This window comes from Eulemur rufifrons, chromosome 19 (genome assembly GCF_041146395.1).
Source record: "Eulemur rufifrons isolate Redbay chromosome 19, OSU_ERuf_1, whole genome shotgun sequence".
Taxonomy (NCBI): domain Eukaryota; kingdom Metazoa; phylum Chordata; class Mammalia; order Primates; family Lemuridae; genus Eulemur; species Eulemur rufifrons.
Genome location: NC_091001.1, coordinates 11,145,548 through 11,166,083, shown reverse-complemented (window position 1 = coordinate 11,166,083; position 20,536 = coordinate 11,145,548).

Below are 20,536 nucleotides of genomic sequence, written 5' to 3'. Positions count from 1 at the left end.
TTTTGCCCTCTCTATAATGAATTTTTCTTTCGGCATTGCCAATTGTGCTCCAACTATCTTGCTGTACATTTAATTTGAGATTTGTATTCTTATTTTGGCTTCATTCATTCCATATATATTCCCTTCAGTTTCATCACAGTTTGAATGTCTTGTGTTTTCTATATAGCATAAGAGACAAATATTAAAATTGTCAGCTTTCCTTTAGAATATATTTCTCATAAATATGATAATATAAATGCAAAAAGCAATTGCTGGACCCTTATTTTTCTAAGCTTTCGGGTATCCGATGTAAACACACAGAAATGCACCTTAACTACTACTTTCTTACTGCCCTGACATATGGATTGTTATTCAAGTTGTATATGTGACAAAAGTGAGGCTTATAATCATTGAATACTTTGAAAGCCAAGATATAAATGGAAGTTTTTTCTGATTCCAAAACTCATTATTATTAGGTATTAAACTGCACATTTGCTAACTTTGTCTTATAACCCTTTTTCTGCCTTTTTTGGACAGTAGTCCCTTCTTTCACATTACATATTTTATGTAAAGTATCCATATATTTTAAATAAAATAGTTTCTTGGAAGAAGAGATATATCTTCAAGATAGGTGTTTGCCAACTATCAGAGTATGTGCGTGCTTCTTTTTTTATTAAGGTTTTTATTTTTATTTTTTTTATTTCAGAATATTATGGGGATACAAACATTTTGGTTACATATAATGCCTTTGCCTCTCCCAGGCCAGGGCTACAGTATGCCCTTCCCCCGTACGGTGCCTTCTGCATCCATTAGTTGTGAATTTACCCACCCCCTACCCCCTGTTTCTGCTACTTTCTATGTATTTGTTTCTACATCACTGATTATCTCATTTCTTCTATGAAGGTACTATTGGTTCTTAAATTGGAGGGGGATAACATTTAACCCTTAGACAAATAATGAAAATGTTACCATCCAATAGTTATTTATAAGAATCATTATGTTTAATTGAGGCAGGATATTTTCCTCCAGTTGTTCACTTTCTTGAATATGAAGGTTTTTTTTTTTTTTTATTAACCTGAAGGGAAAAATATAAACGTCTCACTAGAAATGGTTCTTTAAGAATTTCATTCTTTAACTCTATTAGTCTGCTTTTGCCACAACTGATCAGTTTATTTCTAATCCAGTCTGAAATAGGCCAGCCCATTCCAAAAAAGTTCACTTTGGCTGTTCTCTGGACTCATTTGAGTTTTGGGGAATTGAAAGCTCATTTGGAGGTTTAAAAGTTCTGATGTGAAAGAGAACAAAGGTCAAATAGTTTTTCCTCTTAGAATCAACTTCTGAATAATTGCAGGTGGGTTTCTTCTCAACCTTGCAGCTACAAGCTCCTGATATGGGGGCCCAAAGTAATCCTAACTTTATCTTAGGGAAGATTTGCTTTCTTTTATAAATCTAGATTAGAGTCAGTATAGCAGATTAAATTGTGTCCCTCGTCCCTAAAATGTCGTAAAGTTTTAATCCCTGCCTGGGACTTGTGAGTGTGGCTTTATTTGGAAATAGGGTGTTTGCAGATGTATTCAAGTTAAGATGAAGTGAAACTGCCTTAGGGTGGTCTCAAAATTCAGTGAGTGATGTCCTCAAGAGAAGACACACAGACAAGAAGGCCATATATATGGAGACAGAAGCAGAGATTGGAGTGATACAGCTATAAATCATAGAAAAATGCCAAGGATTCCCAGAAACCACCAGAAGCTAGCAATAGGCAAGGAAAGATTCTTCTCTGGAGCCTTTGGAGGGATCAGGACCCTACTAACACCTTGAAGTCAGATGTCTAATCTTCACATCCGGGAGACAATCAATGTCTGTTGTTTTAAGCCACCTAGTATGTGGTAATGTTTTACAGCAGGCCTGGGAAACTAATACCTGTAATCCTTCAACTTTGAGCAGCTATTTTCTTCTTGGATGATATTCTTCCTAAAGCTTGAAAAATTATCTAATAACATCCTCAAATATGTATAGTTTCGTGACTGTGTATCTTAGAATGTGTCATGAGTATTTCTTTTCATACAAAGAGATGTAATTGAATATATCTATAAGTCTTCAAGAATATGAAATGTGGCAGAGGGAAGATGGCGGAGTGGCGGTGACTGCTTGGATCTGCGCTCCGGCGAGGAACCGTGGATCCGGACCTGCCACAACGCTAGTGGACCACTCCCACACAGAAACAGCGGTGTGAATCCACGGAGAATCAGCGTGGGACAAACAGAGCAAGTGAGGTCTGAGGTGAACAGAAATTAAGATCACGGAACTCTGCGGAAGGCGCGGAACAGACAGTAGCCAGCGGAGCACAGGCGGCTGCGCCCGCCCCCAGGTGGGGCGGGGGCAGTCTTTAGGAAAAGCGGCTTGCGCTCCTCACTGACCTCCACCCCCAATTGCCTGGAGACCCCCTCGCAAGCCAGAGCAGAATCTCCGAGCGAGACGTAGGGCATTGCAGACAGGAGGCTTTTTCGGGAGAATAGCTTGGAACCTGGGAAGTCTCGGCTGAGACAGTCCTTGGCGAGAAGGGACGGACCTGTGCCAGGGGGGAGGGGCACGATCGATCCCCGATCAGTGAATTGCGCTGTACCTCTGCGCTACTTTTGTCAGTGGTTCTTCAGCCGGTGGTCCCCGGCGGCTTTGCCCGCCAACCCCCCCGGCAGCGGCGGTCCCTGATCTCTGCCTGCCGGGGACCCGGTCCCCCTCCGACCCCGGAGCGCTGCGGGCGCCATCTTGAAAGCAAAGGCGGAACCGCTCGGGAGCCATAAGGTGCCCCCCGCTGGTCTCTGGGCCCGCGCCATCTCCGCCGGCCGCACTCGGCGTGAAGGGGCGGAGCTGCACTAAGACGTAAAATAAACATCAAGTTGCCGCTCCGGAACCGACGGAGCGGGCGTGAAGGGGCGGAGCTGCGCTAAGACGTAAAATAAACATCAAGTTGCCGCTCCGGAACCGACGGAGCAGGCGTGAAGGGGCGGAGCTGCGCTAAGACGTAAAATAAACATCGAGTTGCCGCTCCGGACCCAACGGAGCGGGCGTGAAGGGGCGGAGCTGCGCTAAGACGTAAAATAAACATCAAGTTGCCGCTCCGGAACCGACGGAGCGGGCGTGAAGGGGCGGAGCTGCGCTAAGGCACAAAAACACAATCATTGAGCCGCTGAACTGTATACTTCAGAATTGTGTATCCCTTTGTTTAGCGATGTGCTGTGGTGCTGTGTAGCTCTGTTTTTGTTCTTTTGTGTTCGTGTTTTCGCTGTTTCTGGGTTAGGTCTCTTTGTGTTGTCAGTTTGGTTTTTGTTTTTTCTTTGTTTTGTTTTGTTTTGTTTTATTTTGCTTCTTTTGTGTTTTTTTTTGTTTGTTTGTTTTTGTTTTGTTTTTTCTTTTCTCTCTTTCCTTTTTTTTTCTCTTCTCTTCTCCTTTTCTTTTCTCTTTCTTTTTCTTCTCCTTCTGTTCTTTCTTTTCACTTCCTTTTTTTTTTTCCTTTCCTTTTCTTTTTTCTTTTTCCTTATTTCTTCTCTCTTTTTGCCTTCTAACTGGGAACCCACGGTGAGCTTGGGAATGGGCCAGGCCCCTGGCTCTGGTACATACCGGAACCTGAGTACTCACTCCCAACGCCGGCGATCTGCGGGCGCGCAATAGCCATCTTGGGGCCCACAGCCAAGTCACTGCGGAGCAAAAGGGTGCCAAGAGGCTCCCTGGACGGCCCCCTCCCCTGGTCCACAGACCTTATATAGGGACCCCACCCACGTCTAAACATTGACTACTTCTCCAGAAGTGAGAGTGTGGAGCCTGGTCCCTGGGGACATTGGGCCAAGGCAGACTTTTGCCCGTGGGAGTTGTGGCAACTGGGGTGCTGAGCGAGCGAGGGCACCATCCACTCCCCACAGCTAGTATCTTTCCTGCAGATAGAGACAGAAACCACCCCTATAGAGGAAGAACCAAAGGGAAACAAACAAACACAGAGAATTTTGGTCCACTACTAGTGTGGACCCTGCCTGCCCTCTGAAAGACTACAACACAGTGTCCTAACTCACCAAAGCAGTCTTGGATCACTCCAATCCTCTAGGATTGGACCCATCAGAAGCAGTCCCCCAACTGAAATAGAAAAATTTCTAAACAATTCACAACAGTCTTCCCCTCTTGCCAAAGGAAGCAATATACCTAGACTGCTCCACAGCCTAAGAATAGAGCACAGAGAGTGCTGTTAACCAGACTAAATCTATAAGAAAAGATCCAACGATTAATCTAGATGGGAAGGGCCCAGCGAAAAAACACAGGAAGCACAAAGAATCAAACAGAAAGCTCACCCCCAAAGGGAAATACCAGCTCTCAACCATTTGACACAAACCAGACTCAAAACACCAACATGTCACAGGAAGAATTCCAATTATGGATCATAAACAAGCTGAATAACATACAAGACTCAATGGACAAACAACACAAGGAAAATGCAAAAAAAATACAGGATTTGGAGGAAAAATTCACTAAAGAAATTGAAATATTGAAGAAAAACCAAACTGAACTCCTAGAAATGAAGAATTCACTCAGAGAGCTACAAAACACTGTGGAAAGTCTCAAAAGCAGGGTAGATCAAACAGAGGAAAGAATCTCAGAAATTGAAGATAACTCCTTCCAACTAAATAAGTCAGTCACAGAGATAGATCAAAAAAGTAAGAGAAATGATCTGAGTCTTCAAGAAATGTGGGATTATGTGAAGAAACCTAACTTGAGAGCTATTGGCATTCCTGAGGGTGAAGAAGACAATAAGCAAGGGTTGGACAAGCTATTTGAAGACATAATCGAGGAAAATTTTCCAGGCCTTGCCAATACTCTAGACATACAGATTCAAGAAGCTCAAAGGACCCCTGGGAGATTCATAGCAAATAGGAAAACACCACGCCACGTAGTCATCAGGCTGACCAAAATATCCACTAAAGAGTCCCTTCTCTGAGCTGTAAGGAGAAAGAAACAGGTAACTTACAAAGGAAAACCCATCAGAATTATGCCAGATTTCTCAGCTGAAACCTTACAAGCAAGAAGAGGTTGGGGCCCCATTTTCACGCTTCTGAAACAGAATAATGCCCAGCCTAGAATCTTGTACCCAGCTAAGCTAAGTTTTCTATACGAAGGAGAAATCAAGACATTCTCAGATAAACAAAGGTTGAGGGAATTCACCAAGACAAGACCAGCCCTACAAGAAGTACTCAAAAGAGAGTTACTCACGGATCAGCACAAGAAAGACCCACGAATGTAAAACTACTCAAGAGCTAAAGATGAAATTCCAGATACCACAATGGCTCAGGAGAGGAAACATCGCAATGAAGTTCTACCCAACAAGCTGAACAAAAAAATGTCTCACTTATCAGTTTTCTCAATAAATGTGAATGGCTTGAATTCTCCGCTCAAGAGACATAGACTGTCCCAATGGATAAAAAAGCACAAGCCAAGTATCTGCTGTCTCCAAGAAACCCACCTAACGAGCAAAGATGCATTTAGACTGAAAGTAAAAGGATGGAAATCGGTATTTCAAACAAACGGTAACGAAAAGAAAGCTGGTGTGGCAATCTTAATTTCCAATAACTTAGCTTTCAAACCAACAAAAATAATAAAAGACAAAGATGGCTACTACATACTGGTCAAGGGCACAATTCAACAAGAAGCCATGACTATACTCAATATATATGCACCCAACCTAGGTGCACCTAGATTCATAAAGCAAACCCTACTAGATCTGAACCAGATGATAGATAATAATACTGTAATAGCTGGAGACTTTAACACCCCACTGACAGTACAGGACAGATCCTCTAAACAGAAAATAAACAAAGACATAATGGACCTAAATAGAATGCTAGAAGAAATGGGCATGGCTGATATCTATAGGACATTCCACCCAAAGTCCACAGAATATACATTCTTCTCATCAGCTCATGGGACATTCTCTAAGATTGACCATGTCCTAGGACATAAAGCATCTCTTAAAAAATTCAAAAAAATAGAAATTATACCATGCATCTTCTCAGATCACAGCGGAATAAAAGTAACAATGATCACAAACAGAAACCCTCACTCTTACTCAAAGTCATGGAAGCTAAATAACTTTCTCCTGAATAATTATTCTATAAAGGAAGAAATCAAGATGGAAATCAAAAGTTTCTTTGAATTAAATGACAATGGAGATACAACTTATCAAAATCTATGGGACGCAGCTAAAGCAGTCCTGAGAGGGAAATTCATATCCATAAATGCCTATATCCAAAAGACAGAAAACATGCAAATAGACAACCTAACGAATAGACTCAAAGAGCTGGAGAAAGAAGAACAGAACGACCCCAAACCCAGCAGAAGGCGAGAAATTACTAAGATCAAATCAGAATTAAATGAAAAGGACAACAAAGAAACTATAAGGGAAATTAATAAAACAAAAAGTTGGTTCTTTGAAAAGATAAACAAAATAGACACACCTCTGGCTAGACTAACTAAGAGCACAAAAGTAAAATCTCTAATAACCTCCATTAGGAACATGAAAGGAGAAATCACAACCGATGCTACAGAGATACAAGATATCATCTATGAATTCTACAAAAATCTTTATGCACACAAACTGGAGAATGCAGAGGAAATGGACAAATTTTTAGAAACACATAGTCTTCCCAGGCTCAACCAGGAAGAAACAGAGTACCTGAACAGACCAATATCAAGAACTGAAATCGAAACAGCAATAAAAAACCTTCCCAAAAAGAAAAGCCCTGGTCCAGATGGGTTCACACCTGAATTTTACCATACATACAAAGAAGAACTGGTGCCCATCCTACATAAACTATTCTCCAATATTGAGAAGGATGGAATTCTCCCCAACACGTTCTACCAAGCCAATATAACATTGATACCAAAACCAGGAAAGGATGCAACAAAAATAGAGAACTACAGACCAATTTCTCTCATGAATATAGATGCAAAAATTTTCAATAAAATACTAGCAAATCGAATCCAAGTACTTATCAAAAAAATAATCCACCACGACCAAGTGGGCTTCATCCCAGAGATGCAGGGGTGGTTCAACATACGTAAATCTATAAATGTAATTCACCACATAAATAGAAGCAAAAACAAAAACCATATGATACTCTCATTAGATGCAGAAAAAGCATTTGACAAAATTCAACACTCCTTTATGATAAAAACGCTTAACAAAATAGGCGTAGATGGAACCTACCTAAAAATGATACAAGCCATATATGACAGACCCACAGCCAACATCATTCTGAATGGGGAAAAATTGAAAGCACTCCCACTTAGAACTGGAACCAGACAGGGCTGCCCACTGTCCCCATTACTTTTCAACATAGTATTGGAAGTCCTTGCGAGAGCTATCAGGCAAGAGAGCAGAATCAAGGGAGTCCAAATAGGGAAGGAAGAGATCAAACTCTCACTTTTTGCTGACGATATGATGCTATATCTGGAAAACCCCCAGGATTCAACCAAGAGACACCTGGAATTGATTAATGAATACAGCAAAGTCTCTGGCTACAAAATTAATATACACAAATCAGAGGCATTTATATATGCCAACAACAGTCAATCAGAAAACCAAATTAAAGACTCAATACCCTTCAAAATAGCAACAAAGGCCGGGCGCGGTGGCTCACGCCTGTAATCCTAGCACTCTGGGAGGCCGAGGCGGGTGGATTGCTCAAGGTCAGGAGTTCGAGACCAGCCTGAGCGAGACCCCGTCTCTACTAAAAATAGAAAGACATTATATGGACAACTAAAAATCTATATATAGAAAAAATTAGCCGGGCATAGTGGCGCATGCCTGTAGTCCCAGCTACTCGGGAGGCTGAGGCAGTAGGATCGCTTAAGCCGAGGAGTCTGAGGTTGCTGTGAGCTAAGCTGACGCCACGGCACTCACTCTAGCCTGGGCAACAAAGTGAGACTCTGTCTCAACAAAAAAAAAAAAAAAAAAAAAATAGCAACAAAGAAAATAAAATATCTAGGTATATACCTAACTAAAGAGGTAAAGGACCTCTATAAGGAAAACTATGAAACACTGAGAAAAGAAATAGCAGAACTTGCAAATAGATGGAAAAATATACCATGCTCGTGGATCGGAAGAATCAACATTGTTAAAATGTCTATACTACCCAAAGTGATCTACAGATTCAATGCAATCCCTATTAAATTACCAACATCATTCTTCACAGATGTAGAGAAAATAATTATACACTTTGTATGGAACCAGAGAAGACCCCGTATAGCAAAAGCAATTTTAAGCCACAAAAACAAAATGGGAGGTATTAATTTACCAGACCTCAAACTATACTACAAGGCCGTGGTTCTTAAAACAGCCTGGTACTGGCACAAGTACAGGGACACAGACCAGTGGAACACAACAGAAAATCCAAATATAGAACCATCCTCATATAGTCACCTAATTTTTGACAAAGCAGGAAAGAATATACTCTGGGGACAAGAATCCCTATTCAATAAATGGTGCTGGGAGAATTGGTTAGCCACTTGTAGAAGACTGAAACAGGACCCACAGCTTTCACCTCTCACAAAAATCAAATCACGGTGGATAACAGACTTAAACCTTAGGCGTGATACAATCAGAATTCTAGAAGAAAATGTAGGAAAGACTCTTACAGACATTGGCCTAGGCAAAGAATTTATGAAGAAGACCCCCAAGGCAATCACAGCAGCAACAAAAGTTAATGAATGGGACATGATTAAATTAAAAAGCTTCTGCACAGCCAAAGAAACAGTCCAGAGAATAAACAGACCACCTACAGAATGGGAAAAAATTTTTGCATACTACACATCAGATAAAGGACTGATAACAAGAATCTATTTAGAATTCAGGAAAATCAGCAAGAAAAAATCAAGCAACCCTATCAAAAAGTGGGCAAATGACATGAATAGAAACTTCTCGAAAGAAGATATAAGAATGGCTAACAAACATATGAAAAAATGCTCAACATCCCTAATCATCAGAGAAATGCAAATCAAAACCACAATGAGATATCACTTAACCCCAGTGAGAATGGCCTTTATCAAAAAAACCCAAAACAACACATGTTGGCGTGGGTGTGGAGAGACAGGAACACTCATACACTGCTGGTGGGACTGCAAACTAGTGCAACCCCTGTGGAAAGCATTATGGAGGTATCTTAAACAGATTCAAGCAGACCTGCCTTTTGACCCAGCAATCCCATTACTGGGCATATACCCAAAGGAAAAAAGGTCATTCTGTAACAAAGACACATGTACCCGAATGTTTATAGCAGCACAATTCACAATAGCAAAGATGTGGAAGCAACCCAAATGCCCATCAATACATGATTGGATTAGTAAGCTGTGGTATATGTATACCATGGAATATTACTCAGCTATAAGGAATGATGAAGATACGACATCTCTATGGTTCTCCTGGAGAGAATTGGAACCCATTATATTAAGTGAAGTATCCCAAGATTGGAAAAACAAGCATCACATGTACTCACCAGAAAATTGGTTCCCCTGATCATCACCTAAATACACATCTGGGAACAACACCAATTGGATGTCAGACTGAGGTGGGGGGTGGGGGAGGGGATGGGGGTATGCCTACATAATGAGTGCATTGTGCACCGTTTGGGGAGTGGTAACACTTGAAGGTGCTGACTCGGGAAGGGGGGGTGGGGAAGGGAGGGATATATACCTACATGATGGGTGCAATGCGCACGACCTGGGGAACAGACACGTCTGGAGCTCTGGCTTGGGGGGAAGGGCGGAGCAGGAGCAACGTATGTAACCTGAAATTCTGTATCCCCCATAACAAGATGAAATAAAAAAAAAAATAAATAAAAAGAATATGAAATGTGACCCTTATATTTTAAATTAAAAATATATAATAAACAAGTCCTTGGGGGGTGGGGGGAAAAGAACAATATATGTAACCTAAACTTTTGTACCCCCATTATATGCTGAAATAAAAAAAAAAGTCCTTTATTAAGTACATTAGCTTAAAGAGGGCTTTCAAAATCACAGAGTATGTATTTAATACATATTATTATTTTTTTTTTGATTCAGAGTCTCGATCTGTTGCCCGGGCTAGAGTGCTGTGGTGTCAGCCTTGCTCACAGCAACCTCAAACTCCTGGGCTTAAGTGATCCTCCTGCCTCAGCCTCCCAAGTAGCTGGGACTACAGGCATGAGCCACCATGCCCGGCTAATTTTTTCTATATACATTTTTAGTTGTCCATATAATTTCTTTCTATTTTTAGTAGAGACAGGGTCTCGCTCTTGCTCAGGCTGGTCTCGAACTCCTGACCTCGAGCGATCCACCGGCCTTGGCCTCCCAGAGTGCTAGGATTACAGGCATGAGCCACCACACCCGGACCAATACATATTATTTTATTTCACCAAGAATTTCAAAGAATGTGGACGTAAGTAAAGTCCTTTAATTAGATTCAAATCCTTATTTGTTTGAATATTATTTCACTTTTTATGTGCAATTATTTACTTGCTTAAAAGAACAATAAAAGTTTATACTAACACATTATGTATGTATATATATATATTTATATGTGTATATATATTCAAAGATTACTAGGATCAGCTCTAGAATTAGACATTAAATAGATAAAAATAAAAGAGAGAAGAGAAGAGAGAGAGTGGGAGAGAGAGAGAAAGGGAGAGAGAAAGAATCACTGTTAAGTTGGAAAATATAATTCTTTTAAGTCAAATAGTAAAGGTTTGAATATCAATATGTTACTAAATTTTTTATTGAGTTACATTTGTGTCAGTTTCTGAATATTCAGGATATATAGAATAAGAGTTAACTAAAAACCGAACCAAATCTATTGTCAGAAACTATATACATTTGATTAGATCCTAGGAATAAGAAGAAATGTGATACTTTTTGTCATTGTTTTCAATTGAAAGGAAGATATACTCCCAATACATTTATTTTTTTTTAATTCAGTCACTCATTGATTCGGAAAAAGGTTCTTGGGTTGTTTTGTTTTGTTTTGTTTTGTATTTGTTTTTGAAACAAATTGTCCAGATCAAAGAAAAGACTACTCACCGATCCCTATAACGCTCAGTGTAGTTACCAACTACACCAGCATCAAGTCCTTGCCTGTACGATCTAATAACCAGATGGATTTTTCTCGATTATTATAATCAACACAGAGTATCATGAGAAATGATGAGATATATGACATTAATAAACTGTTTCTGATACCAATTGCAGTATGTACGGTAGGGTGCAGAAAACACTAGTTCATCCAGTATTCTATATATGGAAATACAAATCAATTCACAATTCAAACAAAAGTGTTTTTTTTTTAGCAATTATCTTGTTAATGACCCTGCAACACTGAAAGACAATTCTAAATTGCCAAAAAAAATTTTCTTTATTTTGTGTAGTTTTACTTTTCTGTAATTTTTAATTTTTCATATGTTATTAAATAATCTAATTTAAAAATTAACTTACTATTATCACTATACATATGGTTTTCAGTTTCCTTCATGTTGATAGGGTATGTTAGTGATGATTTTATATATATATATATACACACACACACACACACACACACACACTTTCTTTAACACAAAATAGCACAAAGACAATGAAAGCCTTTGAGGCATATAAAATAAAAATGATTAAAAGTAAATACAGGCCGGGCGCGGTGGCTCACGCCTGTAATCCTAGCACTCTGGGAGGCCGAGGTGGGCGGATCGTTTGAGCTCAGGAGTTCGAGACCAGCCTGAGCAAGAGCGAGACCCCATCTCTACTAAAAATAGAAAGAAATTATATAGACAGCTAAAAATATATATAGAAAAAATTAGCCGGGCATGGTGGCACATGCCTGTAGTCCCAGCTACTCGGGAGGCTGAGGCAGGAGGATCGCTTGAGCCCAGGAGTTTGAGGTTGCTGTGAGCTCGGCTGACGCCACGGCACTCACTCTAGCCTGGGCAACAGAGTGAGACTCTGTCTCAAAAAAAAAAAAAAATAAAAAAATAAAAAAAAATAAAAAAAAAAGTAAATACAATATATTTTTGCTATTTGGCATGATAAAAAACACATGTCACATTTTCTAAATAAGATTATTAAAAATATGCAATCAATACTTGTAAGCTTTTGTAACACAATTGATTCATTAAATTATGAATGAACCAATATTATATTGCCAATTTTGTTCAACACACACACAAACTACCACCACCATTATCAACAAAACTTAAAGTACCAATAAGTCTATTTGCCTGATATTGAAAAGTCACATTACAATTTTACTAAAATATTTTGACAATGTTTATTATGCCCACATTCAGAGCTAGAGTTACATTAATAATAATTTGTAAACAATAGAAATAGCTTAATTAAGCCAATAAGGCTTAATTAAAAATACATATTTCCTTCATTATGAAGTACATCTGTGCATACTGATAAATTAGTAAATATAAAAATAATCTTGCAAAATAAATATAATCTGTGAGATTAAAACTAATTGCTGATGTAAAAAAAAATTAAGACAAAAATATAATCCTTATATAACGAAATCACTTTCTACCAGCTTTATGAGAATTTAATTCTGGCCCTGTGAAAGTCCTCATTTATATGAAAAGTAATTTACAGTGGATTACTAAAAAGGTACATCATTATAGTTTTTAATAAACCCATCTTATTTGGCTAAGAAGGACAGTAACAAATGTGTTTGATAGTTGCCCAGTAAACATACGTCTTATAAAAATTGGGGAAATAAATAACAATTACATAATAGTAGCATCACATTTATAAATGTAGTTTACTTTTCTCTTGAAAAAAATTATACTAAGCTTACGAATGTTTAGCGCTTCCAAGAGAGAATGCTGTGACCTCACTTAGCAATTAATTTTCTTTCTATGCTCCATAAAATTGAAGAGATTTACAAAGCAAGTGGAAATACTAACTTTTATAATGATGAGCCATATGGCACTCCATTTACCATATTTATGCTTAGCAGAGAGTACAAAATTATAGTTCTTGCATTTTTTACAAAATGAAGTTACCACTTCTATCATGCTTACAAATGAGCAAGACTAGAATACAAAAAAGAAAGTTCCAAGTTACTTAAAAAATAGATTGTGCTGAAACTAACATTTTCCCAAGGTGTTTAGTTTTATAAATAAATTTTAAAATATTTAGACACATCCCAGTCCAAATGTGTTCTTAAAGAATAGAGGCAGCATTGCTTCCAACTTCCTATCTACTTGATGTTTCTTCAATTGAGTATATTCAGTTTGGGATGGATTAATTTCTCTTTAGTGATAGGGTAATCTATAATGCATCCTAAGAGTTTTTATATGCATATAACCAGCTAAATTTTAATCTTTCTATTATCAGCTAAATTTTGATCTCCCAGATGATATAGAGAGGTAGAGTTACATACTTAAATGTAGTGGGTTAGCTAATAAAAGGATGGAAACTACAAAATTTACTAGATGTGTGGTTGTGGTAAGCAATTTAAATTTTCTGAAAACCCATACTCATAAATGATTATTTGGGAAACTATACTTAATCTCTTCTGACAAAAATTATGCTCTATTTTGATTTCCCTATTTTGATGGAGGGCACCATAAAGCTGACATCTAATCCACAATCTTTGGCTACCATGTTGGAGGTCATTTTTCCTTTCTTCCCTTCCATTGCCAACTTTCATCAAAATACTTTTTAAATACTTCCGTTGATTACTAAATTCATTACTAATAGATAAGTTCAAGATTTCCTAAGGGTTCTTTACTGACAGATGCTTTTCAACTTCCCAATGATTCTGTATATATGGTAATAATGGAATTTCAGAAGAGTCCTGTGTGTTGACTTAGTGTGGTTTATGATATTGGAGTACAATTGTTAATCTTAAACTCATCAAAATGTTCACTAACATTTTCAATGGTAAATCTTATATCTCATTTATGCTATTTATTCATACCTCAAAATCTAGGATTGGCTTGTTATTTACATATTAAATTTTAATGATATCTAGTCAGTTAACAAATAACTTTAAATGATGAATAGAATATGACTTCTGTTTCCTAGGCCAAGGTGTTAGTAGATGTGTGTGTGTGTGTGTGTGTGTGTGTCTGTGTGTGTACTTACATATGTATGTGAGGGAAGGGGAGAGAGAGAGAATTGTAATTTATTATGAAATAGTGATAGAATTGTATTTTAGTTTCAGTACATAATCCATTATATCTAAAGAAAAAAGTACACCAACTAATATTAATATAAATATAATAAATAAAATATAAAAATAAATATAAAATTAAAAATTAGTTTGTAATCCATCATTGTATAATTATTTTATTAAGATAAATAATTAAATATAATTAATAAATTTACAGATCAAATCTTATTTTCTCTGTCTACCAGCTGTTTCAGACTTATCTGTTTATTCATTCATTCATTTAACAAATGTGCAGTTACTAATTTATTCATTTATTCAGCTAATACACCTATACTGTTCTAGGTACTCTTTTAGGCATTGGAAACACGGTGGTGCAAAACAATGAAAAATATATAATACAGTTCTAATATGGAAATAATTTAATATTAACTTTTGATGTTTTAGATTCACTGTGGAAGCAATGATGAATAGGACACGTCTTCCCTTAAGAGGTCACAATTTTTTTGTTTCTGAATATTATAGGGGTACAAATATTTTGGTTACCTAAATTGCTTTTGTACAATTTGAATCAACATTATAAGTGTGCCCATCCCCCAGATAGTGTGCTTTGTACCCCTTAGGTGTGAATTTACCCATCCCCACCACCCCCTCCCACTTGCTGGATTTCCAATGAAAGTTATTTCCATATGTACTCATCATAAATGTTGATTGATTAGTTCCAATTTAATTGTGAGTACATGTGATGTTTGTTTTTCCATTCTTATGATACTTCATTTAGAATGATCTCCAGTTCCATCTAGGTTAATAAAAGAGATATTAGTTCACCATTTTTTATGGCTGAATAGTACTCCATGCTATACATATACAACATTTTATTAATCCACTCATGTATTGATGGACATTTGGGTTGCAATTGTGAATTGTGCTTCTATAAACATTCGGGTGCAGGTATCTTCGTTATAGAGTGTCTATTTTTCCTTTGGGTAAATATTCAGTAATAGGATTGCTGGATCAAAAAGTAGTTCTATTTTTAGTTATCTGAGGTATCGCCATACTCCTTTTCAAAGAGGTTGTACTAGTTTTCCACCAACAGTGTATGAGTGTTCCTACCACTTCTCATCCACATCAGCATTTGTTGTTTTGGGACTTTTTGATAAAAGCCGTTCTCACTGGAGTTAAATGCTATCTCATTGTGGTTTTGATTTGCATTTCCCTGATGATTAGGGATGTTGAGCATTTTTTCATATGTTTGGTGGCCCTTAGTCTATCTTCTTTTTAAAAATTTCTGTTCATACCTTTTGCCCAATTTTAATAGGGTTGTTTGATTTTTTCTTGTTGATTTGCTTGAGTTGTTTGTAGATTCTAGTTATCAGCCCTTTGTCAGATGTATAAAATGCGAATATTTTCTCCCATTCTGTAGGTTGTCTGCTTGATCTCCTGATTGTTTCCTTAGCTGTGCAGAAGCTTTTTAATTTAATCAGGTTCCATTTATTTATTTTTATTGTTTCTGTGATTGCTTTGGGGGTCTTCTTCAGAAATTCTTTGCCTAGGCCAATGTCTATAAGAGTTTTTCAAACATTTTGTCCTGGAATTCTTATAATGTCATGCTTTAGGTTGAAATCTGTTATCCATTGTAAGTTGATTTTTGTGAGTAGTGAGAGGCGCAGATCCTGTTTCAGTCTTCTACATGTGGCTATCCAATTTTATCAGCACCATTTATTGTAGAGGTCACAGTTAAAGGCAATGTAGCTCCACCCATCTCCACCTACCCTTCCATACTCAGCCATACTCTCCTATCACCTGTCATTTTCTTTTTTGCATTGTACTTCTCACTTCATGAAATCAAGTTATTTGTTTACTTTTCTGTTTATTGACTGTGTTGTCCAACTAGAATTTAATATGCTTATAGGAAGGGGCCTAGAACAGCACTGACAAGCAATAACTGCTCAGTAACTACACTGTTGAGTGAAATTAATGGGTAAGTGTTCTGATATATTTTTACTTAGATGTTACTGAAATTATTTGCCTTTTCTAGTATAATTTAACTTTACAAAGTTAGAAATTATGCTTTCTGCTTCTATATTATCTCTACAAATCCAGTAGAATTTTATCTTATTGTTTATTTCAGGTAACATGTTTAATAATTACTCATGAATAAATTATTAAATCAAGTCAATGACCAGCTGACTCTAAGCAATGTCTTTTTTTTTTTTTTGAGACAGAGTCTCACTCTGTTGCCCAGGCTAGAGTGAGTGCCGTGGCGTCAGCCTAGCTCACAGCAACCTCAAACTCCTGAGCTCAAGCGATCCTCCTGTCTCAGCCTCCCGAGTAGCTGGGACTACAGGCATGCGCCACCATGCCCGGCTCATTTTTTCTATATATATTTTTAGCTGTCCATATAATTTCTTTCTATTTTTAGTAGAGATGGGGTCTCGCTCTTGCTCAGGCTGGTCTCGAACTCCTGAGCTCAAACGATCCGCCCACCTCGGCCTCCCAGAGTGCTAGGATTACAGGCGTGAGCCACCACGCCCGGCCTAGCAATGTCTTTAAGTGACCAGTTATTCAAAGTAGAAATTATCAATTAATATGACCAAAACTTCCTTGTATTATTTTAAATACTAGGATTGGTTTAGTGGTATTAAACTAAAAAAAAAAAAAAAAAACGAAAGTATAGATTTCGATAAGTGTTATTGGTAAGGCCGATATTGCCATGGGTATCAAGATTCAGGTTCAGGTGATGGCTCCAAGAAACTTTCATTCTTTTTGGATTATAACTTAAAATCTTAACTTTTTTTTAAAGTTTAAATAACATATCACATTTATGTATAGCATTTTAGAAATATACTTATTATGTAGTGTTTGTGCTTGTGTTTTTATTCAACAAAATAAGAGTGATTTTTCACTTTATGTCAACTTTCAACAAAAAACAAATTGCCATTTACCTGCCAGGCACTCTTCTTAATTCTGATAAACATGACAGTAAACAAAGTTGACTCAGCCCAGCCATCCAGTAATCCACAGTCAATGAGGATATAAATAAATTAATGATGCAGATTCATCCAGCCATAAATCTTATGAAGAAATTTAAGCAAGGTAACACAGAGGAAGTAATGTTGGAGATGTAATGTTAAGTTGAATGATCAGGTACAAACTGTTTGAAGAAGTGATATTTGGCCTTTGTCCTCTTAAAATGGAAGAAGATGCCTTTGTGAAGATCCTTAGTAAGAACTTTTCAGGCAAAGGAACAACTAGTGTCAAGACTGGGACTGGAAATCACTGAGCACGTTTGGAAAAGGACACAAGGTCAGCATGGTTGATGAGCTGGGAATAAGTGGGAATGTGGTAGGAAAAGAAGTGGGTGAGAGAGCTTGGGGACAGATAATATTCTGCCTTAAATGCAATAATAAAACATATCCCTTTTTTTTTCTAATTATGCTAGCAAGACTTTGGAGCATTTTAATAAAAAATTGTTAGCCTAGTTCATATGATACTTGACCCCTTTCATCTCTTCCGTATTGGCCAGAGAGGGGCTAACATAATGAAATGATTTTCAGAGAATAATGATCAAGTATGTTGTTAATATTAATAACATGTAAAAATAGGGTTGTACATCATCTCGCCTCAAAAGAGAGTGAAGATGGATTACTCTTTATGTACATATTTAAATAGTCATCAGTTGAGTAAAAATTCGGTTATCATAATGACTTACAGTTTTATTTTATATGTAAAAATGGACATAATTATTTTCTTAACATAGTTATGACAAATTTCCTGGGTGAGACTGAAAAACTTATCATATTAAACACTGTTTTTCAAGTCACAATAGCTCTTTTGGTGCTGTCTTTGTTACATATTCCTAATTTAGAAAATCATCATAGTATACCCTCAAATCTCAAGCAGCAAAAGCAGTAAAAAAAAATTTTAAGTGAATTGTCTCTCCTAGGCAAAACACAAAATATGAATACTAGTCATACTTTTAACAGTAATTTAGTACATATTTATGTGATTTTCGTGCTACACAATCAACATCTCATAATCCAAAGCCATTATTTGAAGTTACCATTCTCACAAAATGATAACTTAGTTTTGCATTCTTTAATTCCATCTAGTTTTGAATACTAGATAGTAAATATCATTTTGTAATGAGAGTGATGCTGAATTCTAAAGCTTATGTTCATTGCACTGAATTTAGGACTAAAAAAGCAATTTATGTTTTAAAATAAATAGTTTAAACTTTCAGATATTTACATTAATAGAGAAGGGAGCATAACCAGGAAAACTTTCTACTACTATTTTTATTTTTCATAAATCAGAAGGACAGCTTTGCTCAAACAATGCACTATCATTTTGTAATGCTAACAGAAATGATTAAATCAAAAAATGTAAATGTAATCAGTTTTAAAGCCATCACAAGACTCATCATCCAAGATATAAATTATAGGCTTTCCATTGCTGCTGAAAACTTAATAGCCTTTATTTCTAGAATACATACTATGGAGAAAGTGTGCTGGTTTATGTGGCTTAATGAGAATTCAAATCAGACTATTTCCAAATGGAAAGGATTGGCTCACGCCAGGTCAACCATGATAAAAACCTGCTCTGCAGCAGTCTGAATTACTACCTAAATCCACATTCTTGTCAAATGTAACTTGTTTCAATTGGCCCTACATATCTTTTAAACAAAATGAAATGGACTGTTCCAGTCTCTAAATGTATTAGCTCCTTCATACATAGGTATGTCATGTACGTGTTATTTTTAAGAACCCCTAGTATAATGTCAAAATGATTGGAGTCATCAACATACATCACAAAGATCATTTCTAACTTGAAACCGCCTCTTTAGAGCAGAGAAGACTTTTCCTTGACTTTATTTTTGCTTGTACAAGCTCTAAACTGGTATTATTGGTACCAGTGTAATCCACCACTCACTCATTTCCCTTCTGCCTGTCAGGAATCACCAATGTGGTACGATTTGAAAGATGGTGGTTCCTATTGGTTCTCATTCTTATCTCACAAAGACAATCTTTCTCTCTGCCTGAAATATTTGGAAATGTTAAAAAGAAATGTGATAAAGATGACAAAATTCAATTGCTACATTATTAAACTTTAAAAATAAGTTAATTTTATTCAAATTGTGACTGGGTAATGTATGCAAAAATGCCAAAGTAGGTGAAGGCTTGAGTCTTCTATTATTGACATTTTTTGAATATATTTGCATCACTAAGCCCTTGATTCCCAGCATCAGCTTATAATCTGAATGGAAGATATAAACAATGAAAAATGTGTTTGGGGGACTCTTGTTAAAATAATTTTAATCGTATTAATCTACCATGCTAGTGAAAATGATTTTTACATATTTATTTATTTATTTATTTATTTTTGAGACAGAGTCTTGCTCTTTTGCCCTGGCTAGAGTGCCGTGGCATCAGCCTAACTCACAGTAACCTCAAACTCCTGGGCTGAAGCAATCCTTCTGCCTCAGCCTCTCGGGTAGCTGGGACTACAGGCATGTGCCACCATGCCCAGCTAATTTTTTTTTCTATATATATATTTTTAGCTGTCCAAATCATTTATTTCTATTTTTAGTAGAGATGGGGTCTCGCTCTTGCTCAGGCTGGTCTTGAACTCTTGACCTCGAGCTATCCTCCCACCTCGGCCTCCCAGAGTGCTAGGATTACAGGCTTGAGCCACCATGCCCGGCTGATTTTTACATATTTAAATGAAAGAGTTCAGGATAAAATCTAATGTGCAGAATGATTGGGCTGAAAAAACTCTTTACTAATTACACATGATGAGTTTTAAAAAGTTGAGGTCATGGTGGCGATGGAGAAAACATTCTGTCATGCATGCGCTACGTGAGCAAGGGGACATGGCACAAGCATCATGACACATTTTGGAGGTGAAGTTCCTCATGATGGAAGCTGGGCTGAAGCAAGAAAAAGGAAGTTATCTCTATGGGCATTTTAGTCAATAAATATTTCAGTAAGTTAAAAGGTATAGAGAAATGTATAAAAGCTTTCCAGTGAAGAGAGTTCCAGAAGAGCAACTGTGTTTTGGCAAAGGCATGTTCTTTAAAGGCTCTTACTGAATAAGTTAAACTAGTTCTTTTTTTCAGTGGAGATTGAAGAGTGTATCTATGAAGTATATCTTACGGTTTCTTCATTTCCAGCTCTTTCCTGTATATTGAACAGTTTTTCATTTATTGGTGGTAGAATTTTCCTTAGATTTTAATATCATTTATATTTTTGAAAATCCTTAAAATATTCTCTAATTGAGTATTAATTTAAATTTAGTTCTATGTATTATGGAAAAATATGAATATATTTATGCTTACAGTTACAGATAATGCCTGCAGTGTCTAACTCATTTCAGTTA